General features: G+C 35.6%; 1 pseudogene; it reads left to right on the top strand.

The window, feature by feature from the left end:
- The first annotated feature begins 13,937 nt into the window (after positions 1–13,937).
- LOC120877280 lies at positions 13,938–14,626 on the top strand (annotated as a pseudogene).
- Positions 14,627–15,389: the final 763 nt, after the last annotated feature.

Raw genomic sequence — 15,389 nt, 5'->3', positions numbered from 1 at the left:
TGATTTCTAGTTTATTTTGCAACTAGAACAGGAAGTACTACCAAAAGGTAACATCCATTAATACCCAGAGGGTTGATTAGCATGCCAAATGAATTTACTAGTTCTGATTCAATTGTAGCTTAAGGATTTCCCTTCAGAGAAGGCTAATGAAAGAATGCCTAACAGAACTCCACTTAAGATGCAATGAAATACTGCAGAAAGTTTCTTCAAATGCTGTCACAGCATATACAATTTGTGGAGTGAATATTTAAAAAAATAAAATCTAACAAGATGAAATTTAATAAGAAAAAAATGTAAAGTCCTATATGTGGTTAAAAAATACCTCATCATTCCCAAGTATAAGCCTAAGATATAACTGAAGGTGAGGCAGTAGAGTCATTGTGTTTAACTATACAAAGAGTGATTTATCTAGAAAAAGGTTTAGGTTTACTCTAGGTGGCACTATGAATAGAATTAGACTAAAGTGATTAGAGAAAAAAAAATTAACTCAAAATTAAAAGAAAGTTGTGCTAAAAATAAGACCTACCCAAAAATATTAGATAGAAGTGTTAATACCCCACTCACACCTATGGATAGATCAACTAAACAGAAAATTAACAAGGAAACACAAACTTTAAATGATACAATAGACCAGTTAGATCTAATTGATACTATAGAATATTTCACCCCAAAACAATGAATTGCACCTTTTTCTCAAGCACACACAGAACCTTCTCCAGAATAGATCACATCCTGGGCCATAAATCTAGCCTTGGTAATTTCAAAAAAAATTAAAATCATTCCAAGCATCTTTTCTGATGACAATGCAGTAAGATTAGATCTCAATTACAGGAGAAAAAATATGAAAAATTCCATCATATGGAGGCTGAACAACACGCTGCTGAATAAGCAACAAATTACAAAAGAAATCACAAAAGAAATCAAAATATTCATGGAAACAAATGAAAATGAAAACACAACAACCCAAAAACTGTGTGACACTGTAAAAGCAGTGCTAAGGAGAAGGTTCATAGAAATACAGGCATACCTCAAGAAACAAGAAAAAAGTCAAATAAATAATCTAACTCTACACCTAACCTAAGGCAACTAGAAAAGGAAGAAATGAAGAACCCTGGGGTTAGTAGAAGGAAAGAAATCTTAAAAATTAGGGCAGAAATAAATGCAAAAGAAACAAAAGAGACCATAGCAAAAATCAACAAAGCCAAAAGCTGGTCCTTTGAAAGGATAAATAAAACTAACAGACCATTAGCCAGACTCATCAAGAAACAAGGGAGAAAAATCAAATCAATAAAATTAGAAATGAAAATGGAGAGATCACAACAGACAACACAGAAATACAAAGAATCATAAGAGACTATATATGCCAATAAAATGGACAACTTGGAAGAAATGGAAAATTCTTAGAAAAGTACAATTTTCCAAAACTGAACCAGGAAGAAATAGAAAATTTTAACAGACAAAACATAACAAGCACAGAAATTGAAACTGTAATCAGAAATCTTACAGCAAACAGAAGCCCAGGTCCAGATGGCTTCACAGCTGAATTCTACCAAAAATTTAGAGAAGAGCTAACATCTATCCTACTCAAACTCTTCCAGAAAATTGCAGAGGAAGGTAAACTTCCAAACTCATTCTATGAGGCCACTAAAAGGTTGTTGTTGAATCACGATGCAGGGATTCTTGGCCCCCGGAGGAGAAGAATTCAATCTGGGGCCAGAGACTAGGCTTGATCGCTCAGATTTTGTATAATAAAGTTTTACTAAAGTATAAAGGAGATAGAGAAAGCTTCTGACATAGGCATCACAAAGGGGCAGAAAGAGTACCCCCTTGTTCGTTTTAGCAATGAAGTTATATACTCTCTAATGAATCCAAAGAATGTCTGGAGGTTGTAAAGACCTCACCAGACCTACTCCCATATTTTACATTTTAAGATAACAGAATTAGCCAGAAGGTTTAATCCAGAGACTATCCTCAGGCAGAATACATTATTGTTATATAATCCTAAGGAATGTAGAGAAGGAAAAAAAGTTTGTCCTTTCTTCCTCCTTGAGAATTCCAGACCCCTCTCTCCTTGGGGACCCCTAGACTTCTTATCAACCTGCCTAGGAAATGACTCTCTCACCACCATCACCCTAATACCAAAACCTGACAAAATGCCACAAAAAAAGAAAACTAAAGGCTATATCACTGATGAACATAGATGCAAAAATCCTTAACAAAATTCTAGCAATCAGAATCAACAACACATTAAAAAGATCATACATCATGACCAAGTGGGCTTTATCCCAGGGATGCAAGGATTCTTCAATAACCACGAATCAATCAGTGTAATACACCATATTAACAAATTGAAAAATAAAAGCCATATGATTATCTCAATAGAAGCAGAGAAAGCCTTTGACAAAATTCAACATCCATTTATGATTAAAAACTCTCCACAAAGTAGGAATAGAAGGAGAATTCCCCAACATAATAAAAGCTATATATGACAAACCCACAACAAACATTATGCTCAATGGTAAAAAATTGAAAGCATTTCCCCTAAAGTCAGGAACAAGATAAGAATGCCCACTCTCACCACTACTATTCAACATAGTTTTGGAAGTTTTGGCCAAAGCAATCAGAGCAGAAAAAGAAATAAAAGGAATCCAAATTGGAAAAGAAGAAGTAAAACTCTCACTGTTTGCAGATGACATGATCCTCTACATAGAAAACCCTAAAGACTCCACCAGAAAATTACTAGAACTAATCAATGAATATAGTAAAGTTGCAGGATATAAAATCAACACACAGAAATCCCTTGCATTCCTATACACTAATAATGAGAAAATCAGTTCAGTTCAGCCGCTCAGTAGTGTCCGACTCTTTGTGACCCCATGAATCGCAGCACGCCAGGCCTCCCTGTCCATCACCATCTCCCAGAGCTCACTCAGACTCACGTCCATCGAGTCCGTGATGCCATCCAGCCATCTCATCCTGGGTCGTCCCCTTCTCCTCCTGCCCCCAATCCTTCCCAGCATCAAATTCTTTTCCAGTGAGTCAACTCTTCACATGAGGTGGCCAAAGTACTGGAGTTTCAGCTTTAGCATCATTCCTCCCAAAGAAATCCCAGGGTTGATCTCCTTTAGAATGGACTGGTTGGATCTCCTTGCAGTCCAAGGGACTCTCAAGAGTCTTCCCCAACACCACAGTTCAAAAGCGTCAATTCTTTGGCGCTCAGCCTTCTTCACAGTCCAACTCTCACATCCATACATGACCACAGGAAAAACCATAGCCTTGATTAGGCAGACCTTAGTTGGTAAAGTAAGGTCTCTGCTTTTGAATATACTATCTAGGTTGGTCATAACTGTTCTTCCAAGAATTAAGCGTCTTTTAATTTCATGGCTGCAATCACCATCTGCAGTGATTTTGGAGCCCCCCAAAGTAAAGTCTGACACTGTTTCTACTGTTTCCGCATCTATTTCCCATGAAGTGATGGGGCCAGATGCCATGATCTTCATTTTCTGAATGATGAGCTTTAAGCCAACTTTTTCACTCTCCACTTTCACTTTCATCAAGAGGCTTTTTAGCTCCTCTTCACTTTCTGCCATAAGGGTGGTGTCATCTCCATATCTGAAGTTATTGATATTTCTCCCAGCAATCTTGATTCCAGCTTGTGTTTCTTCCAGTCCAGCGTTTCTCATGATGTACTCTGCGTAGAAGTTAAATAAGCAGGGTGACAATATACAGCCTTGATGTACTCCTTTTCCTATTTGGAACCAGTCTGTTGTTCCATGCCCAGTTCTGACTGTTGCTTCCTGACCTGCATACAGATTTCTCAAGAGGCAGGTTAGGTGGTCTGGTATTCCCGTCTCTTTCAGAATTTTCCATATTTTATTGTGATCCACACAGTCAAAAGCTTTGGCATAGTCAATAAAGCAGAAATAGATGTTTTTCTGGAACTCTCTTGCTTTTTCCATGATCCAGTGGATGTTGGCAATTTGATCTCTGGTTCCTCTGCCTTTTCTAAAACCAGCTTGAACATCAGGGAATTCATGGTTTACGTATTGCTGAAGTCTGGCTTGGAAAATTTTGAGCATTACTTTACTAGCATGTGAGATGAGTGCAATTGTGTGGTAGTTTGAGCATTCTTTTGCATTGCCTTTCTTTGGAATTGGAATGAAAAGTGACCTTTTCCAGTCCTGTGGCCACTGCTGAGTTTTCCAAACTTGCTGGAATAGAAAGAGAAATTAAGGAAACAATTCCACTCACCATTGCAATGAAAAGAATAAAATACTTAGGAATATATCTACCTAAAGAAACTAAAGACTTATATATAGAAAACTATAAAACACAGGTGAAAGAAATTAAACAGGACACTAATAGATGGAGAAATATACCATGTTCATGGATCTGAAGAATCAATATAGTGAAAATGAGTATACTACCCAAAGCAATCTATAGATTCAGTGCAATCCCTATCAAGCTACCAATGGTATTTTTAGCAGAACTAGAGCAAATAACTTCACAATTTGCATGGAAATACAAAAAAATCTTGAATAGTCAAAGCAGTCTTGAGAAAGAAGAATGGAACTGGAGGAATCAACCTGCCTGACCTCAGGCACTAGTACAAAGCTACAGTCATCAAGACAGTATGGTACAGGCACAAACTCAGAAATATAGACCAATGGAACAAAATAGAAAGCCCAACAATAAACCTAGGCACCTATGGACACCTTATCTTTGACAAAAGAGGCAAGAATATACGATGGATTAAAGATAATCTCTTTAACAAGTGATGCTGGGAAAACTGGTCAAACACTTGTAAAAGAATGAAAGTAGAACACTTTCTAACACCATACAAAAAAATAAATTCAAAATGGATTAAAGATCTAAACATAAGAGAAGAAACTATAAAACTCCTAGAGGAGAAGATAGGCAAAACACTCTCCGACATATATCACAGCAGGATCCTCTATGACCCATTTCCCGGAATATTGGAAACAAAAGCAAAAATAAACAAATGGGACCTAATTAAAATTAAAAGCTTCTGCACAACAAAGGAAACTATAAGCAAGCTGAAAAGACAGCCTTCAGAATGTGAGAAAATAATAGCAAATGAAGCAACTGACAAACAACTAATCTCAAAAATATATAAGCGACTCTTGCAGCTCAATTCCAGAAAAATAAATGACCCAATCAAAAAATGGGCCAAAGAACTAAACAGACATTTCTCCAAAGAAGACATACAGATGGCTAACAAACACATGAAAAGATGCTCACATCACTCATTATCAGAGAAATGCAAATCAAAACCACAATGAGGTACCATTTCATGCCAGTCATAATGGTTGCTATCCAAAAGTCTACAAGCAATAAATGCTGGAGAGGGTATGGAGAAAAGGGAAACCTCTTACACTGTTAGTAGGAATGCAAACTAGTACAGCCACTATGGAGAACAGTGTGGAGATTTCTTAAAAAACTGGAAATAGAACTGCCTTATGACCCAGCAATCCCACTGCTGGGCATATACACCGAGGAAACCAGAATTGAAAGAGACACATGTACCCCAATGTTCATCACAGCACTGTTTATAATAGCCAGGACATGGAAGCAACCTAGATGTTCATCAGCAGACGAATGGATAAGAAAGGCATGGTACATATACACAGTGGGGTATTACTCAGCCATTAAAAAGAATGCATTTGAAACAGTTCTAATGAGGTGGATGAAACTCGAGCCTATTATACAGAGTGAAGTAAGCCAGAAAGAAAAACACCAATACAGTATACTAACGCATTTTTTGGAATTTAGAAAGATGGTAACGATAACCCTGTATGCGAGACAGCAAAAGAGACACAGATGTATAGAACAGTCTTTTGGACTCTGTAGGAGGGAGAGGTTGGGATGATTTGGGATAATGGCATTGAAACATGTATAATATCATATATGAAACGAATCGCCAGTCCAGGTTCCATGCATGATACAGGATGCTTGGGGCTGGTGCACTGGGATGACCCAGAGGGATGGTATAGGGAGGGAGGTGGGAGGGGGGTTCAGGATGGGGAAATTGTGTACAACCATGGCAGATTCATGTTGATATATGGCAAAACCAATACAATATTGTAAAGTAATTAACCTCCAATTAAAATAAATAAATTTATATTAAAAAAAAAGAATTGTACTCCTTGAAAAAGTCTCTGAGGGAGAATGGAAAAATATAAATAAATATTTTAAATCATAAAAAAAAAACCCTAGTGTTTACTTACGTTTGCTTTTTCATTGTTTGTGTGTTCAAGGATAAGGTAGGCAAGCTCTGGTAACTAGCATACAAATGGATCAAGAACACTGGATAAATTATCAGGCTATAAATCTATAAGATACTTCCAACTGCTAATCTTTTAAAAAATTATGTTAGGGTAATATGAAAGGTGAAAAATATTCTTAAACACTTCCTAAAAATGGCAAAGAAAAAATATACAAGTCATTTATCAAGAACATAAAAAAAATTTAAGGATATGGTACTTTGTAAGTCTTAGGCTTATCTGGGGAAATGCCATAAACTAGAACACTATACTGATGAAAATATATTAGATTTTCACCTGCAATTTTCTAGAAATAAACTCAGACATATATAAATAATTAACTAAATATTAATTTTATTATAAAAATGTAATAAATTTTAAAATATGAATGCATAAAGGGTCTTTACCATTTAAGAGGTAACCTAGGCTAATTCTTTTTAAATTTTTTTTAATTGGAGGAAAATTACAATTACAATGTTGTGTTGGTTTCTGCTGTACAACAATGCAAATCAGCTATAATTATACATGCATCCCTTACCTCTTTTTTTTTACAGAATTCCAAATAATATATTTATTTTTTAATATAAATTTATTTACAGATTCATGTTGATGTATAGCAAAGCCAATACAATATTGTAAAGTAATTAGTATCCCCTACCTCTTAAGCATCCCTCCCCTACCCCATCCCAGTCCTCTAGGTCATCACAAAGCACCAGGCTGGGCTCCCTGCTTTATATAACAACCTCTCACCGGCTATCTATTTTATACATGATAGTGTATATATGTTGATCGTGCTTTCTCTATTCGTCCCCTACTGTGTCCACAAGTCTATACTCTACATCTGCATCTCCATTCCTTCCCTGTAAATATGTTAATCAATGCCATTTTTCTAAATTCTATATATATATGTGTTAATACTATATATATATATATATATATATAATATATATATATTTACTTCACTCTGTATAACAGGCTCTAGGTTCATCTACCTCATTAGAACTGACTCAAGTTCATTATTTTCTATGGCTGACTAATATTCCTGAGAAAACTACAATTCTGAAAGACACATGTACCCCAATGTTCATTGCAGTACTATTTGCAATAGCCAGGACATGGAAGCAACTTGCATGTCCATTGACAGATGATGGATAAAGAAAATGTGGTACATAATATACAATAGGCTAATTCTTGTAAAAGTTCCTCAAAACATCTCTCTAGTCTCTCAGTAAACACATACAAGTCTAAAGAATCTACTCTCTCAAGAAGTGGCTTATGGAATGTACTTTAAATGTTAGAAATTCTTTCATGTTAAGTTAAATCTTCATTCCCTATAATTTTTAATTTTATCCTGGTCCTATCCTCCAGAATTTCCCCCAATTCCATCCAAACTTTCCTACATATGTGAGTCCTTAAAATAATCAAAAAGAGCACTAAATTTCCTAATTTTCCTTCTCCAATGATGCCTCCTCATGTCATGATTTCCAGATAGTAACCCAGAAATGTGCTCACTGTTTGCCCTTGAACATTCTTTGATTTGATTAAAGGACCCTCAAAAGAGAACTTTCCAGAAAAGAGCTCAGTATTCCAGGTGAAGTCTGGCCAGCAGCACAAAATAAATAAGCTTCATCTGTCTCATGTGTTAATGCAAGTCCACAAAATACCATTGACTTATATCAAGCTTATTAGCAACTAAGTTAAAGTTTTGTTTGTTTGTTTGTTTTATTGCTGTTCACTAGCAGTGGAATCGATTAACAACCAAAGTTTCTATGTAAATCCTGTAAAAGCTTCACGCATTTTTATGAAATAAATGGATTTTACTCAATTAGCAAATAATGAGTCAAAGTGCTATTAATATTTCCATTTTAAAATTAGAAAATTAAGATACAGATTACAATGAGATATCACCTTACACTGGCAAGAATGGCTATCATCAAAAAATCCACAGAAACAAAATACTGGAGAGGGTATAGTGAGAAGAGAACCCTCTTGCAGTGTTGGTGGGAATGTAAATTGGTACAGCCACTGTGGAAAATAGCATGGTGGTTTCTTAAAAAAATAAAAATAGAGCTACCATATGACCCTGCAATCCCACTCCTGGGTATATATCCAGAGAAAAACATGACCCCAAAAGATATATGCAACCCCATGTTCACTGCAGCACTGTTTACAATAGCCAAGACATTAAAGCAACCTAAATGTCCATCGACAGAGGAATGGATAAAGAAGATGTGGTACTATACGATGGAATTTTACTCAGGCATTGAAAAGAATGAAACAATGCCATTTGAAGCAACATGTATGGACCTAGAGAGTGTCATACTAAGTGAAATAAGTCAGACAGAACAGGAGAAATACCATATGATATCCCTTATATGTGGAATTTGAAAAGAAATGATACAAACGAACTTATACTTAACAGAAAGAGACTCCCAGACTTAGAAAATGAATTTATAGTTTCTGGAGATGGGGTGATGGGGAACGGATAGTTAGGAATTATAGGAAGGTCATGTACACATTGCTATATTTAAAATGGATAAACAACAAAGACTTATTGTATAGCACATGAAACTCTGCTCAATGTTATGTTCCAGGCTGGATGGAAGGAGGGTTTTGGGGAATAATAGATACATACACACACACACACAAAGATACAGATTAAATGATACATTGAAGCCCATAACCAGAGATTAACAAAAATTATTCTAGAATGATCCATGGCCTAGATTCTGCACATTTCACTATACCACCATGCCCTCTCATAAGTGTTTTCCATGATTTTTATTGATAACACTGCTTATAACAAAATTCTTCATGTAGCAATATGTAATCACTAAATAGAAATATATACTCTTCATTACTTGTTTTTTTATCTTCCTGTGTACAATTTAAAGGTATGTGAACAAAGGGTGGTGGTTTGTTTAGCACTTTGGAATGAGAGGCTTTTCTTAAAATACATATTTTTAAAAACTATCTTTAATTCAAGCTGACAGGTAATTTTTCTAAAGAGTCTAGAATGATGAAAGTAGCATTTTATGCTAAGACTCTTGAGACAGTAAACAAAATAAGAATTATGTGCTTAAACCAAAACTTATGAACTATAGACTTAAAATTTATTATCATGGAACTAAAAGCCATTTTAAAAATTGAAAATGATACAGTTTTCATCAGCTTTTCGGTTTCTTTCCAGAAGTGAACTAAAAAAATTCCATTAGAGCTGCAAATATATTTCAGTAGGGAGAGTTCAGGTAGGATCCTGCTGAAAAGACTGTGGTTGATGCCTACAAAGCAACAACAAGGCCCTTGAACCAGGATATCTGAAGAAACCTGATATCTATAATTTATACATCATTCAGTAGTTTTGGAAAATCCTTACTTTCTGATATTGCCATAGACATGTATGTAGCTATATCTGCAATTAATTATTTCTGTAAGGCATTGTGATAAATTACAGGAAAATACTGCAAAAGTATTTAATTGAGAATCACATTTTCTCTGAATTCACTGGGGGCTCCACACACCATTCTGGAGCATCTCGGGGAAAACAAGATCCAAGTCTGTCATCTGCAACTACTAATTATCTCTCATGAGTGAGGACACCCTGGCCTAGCTATGTCAGGGCAATCATCATGACTTTACAAATGATGCTTATTTTGTAATTCAGCCAGCTATGACAACTCAACCACTCACCTACCCTGATGATGACACTTTCTCACCCTCATGGTCATATGAAGGTTTGCCATTTTACCTTGTCATACTTTACTGCATTCTCTTGCCTCCTGTTCTCAGAAGTCTCATGTGGTCCTGTTGGCTTGATTCATATTCTGCAAAATGTAAAGGTTTTCATCTATAAAATATTCATTAGATTATAGAACAATTTTTTTTCCCTATTCTCTTTCAAGGACAATCAAGAAAAAAGGTCTGTTCTTTCCCTAAAAAATTTAAACACCTATCTCCTCTAAAGATATAAAACTTGCAGCAATTAAAGTAGTTTATATTTTCAATCTATTTTGAATTATAATTGCAGTATGTTATATTTTCAATCTATTGTGAATTGTTATAAAATCATGGCAAGTACACAAGACTTAAAGACTTGCCAATTAATCCAGATAGTGTCATTTATTATGGTAATAAAATTAACCTTTTTGAGTTTGGATTTCTTCGCAGAAATTAACACAACATCTATTTTATGAAAGGTATTATGATGGTAAATTAGTCAAAATAAGTGAAAACTCCTGGCCCAAATTCCAACACTTAGTAGTCCTCCTAGATATTTGTTAAATTGTAAGCAACCAATTTAGTTAGTATGATACTTGACTTTTTTCAAAATTCTTTTGACAAAGACTGACTACTTTCAAAGTCCCAACTATATTGTAAGATGAGCAAAAAAAATAGTAATAATAATTAATCAGATATATTACAGTAACGAAAGGTGATATGATTTCTGCGGAGTAAATGAAATGTGTATTACTAGTTATACTTTGCATATTGACAACATGACTAAAAAGTGAAAGTGAAAGTCACTCAGTTGTGTCCGACTCTTTGTGACTCAATGGGCTATCACAGTCCACCAGTCCATGGAATTCTCTAGCCCAGAATACTGGAGTGGGTAGCCTTTCCCTTCTCCAAGGGATCTTCCCAACCCAGGGATCGAATCAGGTTTCCCACCTTGCAGGAGTATTCTTTACCAGCTGAGCCACAAGGAAGCCCAAGAATACTGGAGTGGGTAGACTATCCCTTTTCCAGGTGGATCTTCCTGACTCAGGGATCGAACCAGAGTCTCCTGCATAGCAGGTGGATTCCTTACCAATTGAGCCATCAGGGAAGAAGCCTCACTAAAAAGTAACCTGGCACAAATTTTATTTTTAAAACAGTCCAGAGATTATTCCAAAGCAATGTGTTTTATATTCTTTGTTTTCCAATTCCATATCAAAAATAAAGATTGAAAATTTGTAGCAAACAAAAAGACTTAAAGAGTGATGACTGTGGGTCACAGAAATCTGAAATTTGATTGGAAAAAAGAAAACTTTCTTATTAGAACTTGCCCCACACACACACCCCATCATTTCCTTACTGATGCCATAAGTTACTCTTGGTGGATTTAAGAAAGCATAATCAGATTCAGTTATTGATGATAAATTAGCTATGAATTTCAGATACAGAAATGTAATGTTATTGAGTACAATGTCTACTTTAACTTTCTTCAAAGGTATAGGATTTCTTGCATTTATACCTCTGAAGAGAACTTGTGGAAAACATTTAAGGTAACATTCATTTGTTTACTTGAATGAATAAAATCTATATTACAACAGAACAGTGACTACTTACATGGAATACTACCATAGAATTTATATAGATATATAAGTGTACTTTAAAATTTGTATAACACAGCAAAAAATTAACTTTTAGAAACTGATAGCAAACATATTTTTCATGAAATTATATGGATGGAGGTGATTCCTGGGTTCAGCTCTATCAGTTTTCAGAGAAATCTTAAAGCCATATCTCTTGAGAGGTAACTACTTAATGTAAGAATAATTCATTAAAAATAAATGTAAATAATACAAATAATAAATATAAGACCAGTTAATGTCAGAATAACACATATACTCTGTGCACTTAAATAACAGAAGACTAGGTTCATTCAGTTCAGTCACTCAGTCATCCGATTATTTGAGACCCCATGGATTGCACCACACCAGGCTTCCCGGTGCATCCCCAACTCCCAGAGCTTGCTCAAACTCATGTCCATCAAGTGATGCCATCCAATCATCTCATCCTCTGTCATCTCCTTCTCCTCCTGACTAGCTTGGGGGACTTTTTAGGGTACAAGGCATATTTATATAAAATATATATGGATAATATTGAGCAGTTATTTTTCATTATTTCTATAAACTGTTTTCAGGGTAAACTGTCACCTTTCTAAAGAAATAGGAAATAAAAAAACTGAAAGTATTCAGCCTTCCTAAAGGATACATGCTTCCCTGGTTACTCAGTGGTAAAGAATCTGCCTGCTAATTTAAGAGACATGGGTTCAATCCATGGGTTGGCACGATCCTCTGGAGAAGGAAATGGCAACCCACACCAATAATCTTACCTATATTCTTGCCTGTCTATCGGAAATCCCATAGACAGAGGAGCTTGGCTGGCTATAGTCCATGGGGTCGCAAATAAGTTGGACACAGCTTAGTGACTAAACAACAAAAGGACACATATCAAGTTGAATACCTGCTAGGATTTAAATTTAGGAGTCATACTGAAGTTCCCCAAATCTCACAACTTTTGATACTGTTAAAAGGTGACCAGAGGTGACAGAAGATGAGATGGTTGGATGGTATCACTGACTCAATAGACATGAATTTGAGCAAACACTGAAAGATAGTGAAGGACAGGGAGGCATGGCATGCTGCAGTCCATGGAGTCATGAAGAATTGGACACCACTTAGCAACTGAACAACAACAAAAGGCGACCAAGAGGCTGATAGGCTGAAGAAATCTAAAAAGGGATTAGCTCTGAGATATTCTTCCAATACAGACCTTGTTACATCATTATCAAGGACTTCCTAGCTCTTAGACTGGAAATTGAAGTTACCACTACTCCATCTGAACTTCAGTTTTTATGCAAATTTGACAATAATTGGTTTTTCTTCTCCAGAAAATGTATTGTTTTTTACTGTCTAAGACATGAGGGAAATCTTTGTGTCTTATTACTTCATTTACTATATACTTTTCTTAGAGATATATCATTTACTTATCAAGCAGCACAAAGAAAACTCTACAAGGTGTTGATACCTGACTTTGACAGCTACCCACAATGTATCGTAACATTACTTTGGTAGTGACTCACCATGAATAATGATACTCCTCCTTTCACTTATTACCATATTTTATTTTATAATGTGGTCTGCTGCTGGAGCTAAGTTGCTTCAGTCATGTCCAACTCTGTGCAATCCCATAGATGGCAGCCCACCAGGGTCTTCTGTCCCTGGGATTCTCCAGGAAAGAATACTGGAGTGGGTTGCCATCTCCTTCTCCAATGCATGCATGCATTCTAAGTTGCTTCAGTTGTGTCTGACTCTGTGCAACCCCATGGACAGCAGCCCATCAAGGCTTCTCTGTCCACGGGATTCTCCAGGCAAGAATACTGGAGTGGGTTGCCATTTCCTTCTCCAATAATGTGGTCTACTTTCCTTTAATTCATTGTAACTCATATTAAGTATCTCATTCTTACATGTAACTTGATTCAGTTATTTGTTGTCTATAGCTTCCTCACTTGGGTTATACCTTTTTCTTAAATTTTAATACATTTTTTTTTCTATTGAAAACTGGCAAAAACACTCCATAGGGAAGGATAAAATCACAGTTCTCATATTCAAGGGAAATGAGTTGTTGGATATGATTTACTGAAACTTAAGATGGGTCTGGATACCATTTTAATTATTTTTACTCACATAATACTTTTAGCATTATATTTTATTTACTATTATAATCTTTATCATGAGAACTAATTTGGAACCATTTTCTGTTGCAATGGAAGGGTTTGATAATAAAACTGATGAATGGAATTTGATATCTGTTCAAATGTTTCAAAAAGGAATAGGACTCATTTAAAAGCTCTCTGTCCTCTCCTTTTGCTACCACACTGCCACGATCATGGGTCCTGTGCACACTCCCAGGAAGGGCCTGTTCCAGTGGACTCTGCCCGACAGCCACAGCATCTCCACCTGGCTAAAGCTGACCTCTGACAATGTGAAGGATAGATCTACAAACTGGCCAAGAAGGGCCTGTGTGCTACTTGCTGAGTCACTTCAGTCATGTCCGACTTTGTGTGACACTATGAACTGTAGCCTGCTAGGCTCCTCTGTCCATGGGATTCTCCAGGGAAGAATACTGGAATGGTTGCACTGCCCTCTGCCAGGGGATCTTCCTGACCCAGGGATCAAACCCACATCTCTATGTCTCCTGCACTGGAAGGTAGATTCTTCACCTCTAGTGCCCCCTGGTAAACCCAAGAAAGGCCTGACTCCCTCACAAATAGGTGTGATCCTGAGAGACTCACATGGTATTACAGAAGTATGTTTTGTGACAGGCAATTAAATATTGAGAATTCTTAAGTCCAAAGGACTTGCTCCTGATTTTCCTGAGGATCTTTAGCATTTAATTAAGAAAGCTGTTGCTGTTGGAAAGCATCTTTAGAGGAACCAAAAGGATAAAGATGCTAAATTCCACCTGATTCTGACTGAGAGCCATATACACCATTGGCTCAATATTATAAGACCAAACGAGTCTTCCCTCCCAATTGGAAATATGAGTCATAAACAGCCTCTGCTCTAGTTGCATAAATTTATCTATTGTACTCAAGCAATAAAGTTATTATATTAACTAGAAAAAAAAGTTCCCTCGAGATAATGACCTTTATTTTTGACAATGGCATGATGTTTAAGACATTAGATTTTTTTCCCTGCAATTCCTAGGTAATTTCAGGTTTCAGAGACCTGTTATATATGGCAATCTCAATTCTAGTTTGTTAGTTCACATAAGAAAATATAGGTTATTTATGGCAAATCTTGGTAATATGCAACTAGAAATTTTGAAAGAGAGAAACAAAAATAAGCATTTCAAAATAATATCAATGAAGATCTTTCTTTTGATTACATAAAACAGAATGTTATTAAAGTGTAACTCAGAAAAATATAAATATAATTATTTTAATAACAAGTCCTCTATAAAATACCTGTCTAGACAATATAAGTTATTGGGAGCAATTAATATTTCCTGAAACATTTATTATGATCATTTAATTTCAAAGGATCTAGAAATAGCCAAATTACCTCAATAAATTTGGAGCACTGTGGAGTATAATTATTCCTATATCACACTATTGTCTTTGGCTTCTAAATCTCACCTTACTGTTTTTCTTTTAATTTTTTTTTTACTATTTTTGATGTTATCTTTGTGTTATAATATATATTTACAATCATCAAGCCTTTTGAAATAAAGCATATTATAAAATTAATAAAGGAATGCACACATACAACCTGAGAGCCAACTCTGATTAGAGTAGCAAAAATGACTTCATCTATCATCTATCATCTAGAATTGACC

Source organism: Oryx dammah, unplaced genomic scaffold (assembly GCF_014754425.2).
Source record: "Oryx dammah isolate SB20612 unplaced genomic scaffold, SCBI_Odam_1.1 HiC_scaffold_18, whole genome shotgun sequence".
In the NCBI taxonomy this organism is placed as follows: Eukaryota; Metazoa; Chordata; class Mammalia; order Artiodactyla; family Bovidae; genus Oryx; species Oryx dammah.
Note: the sequence above shows the minus strand (reverse complement) of the source record. Positions and strands in the feature narration are given on the sequence as shown.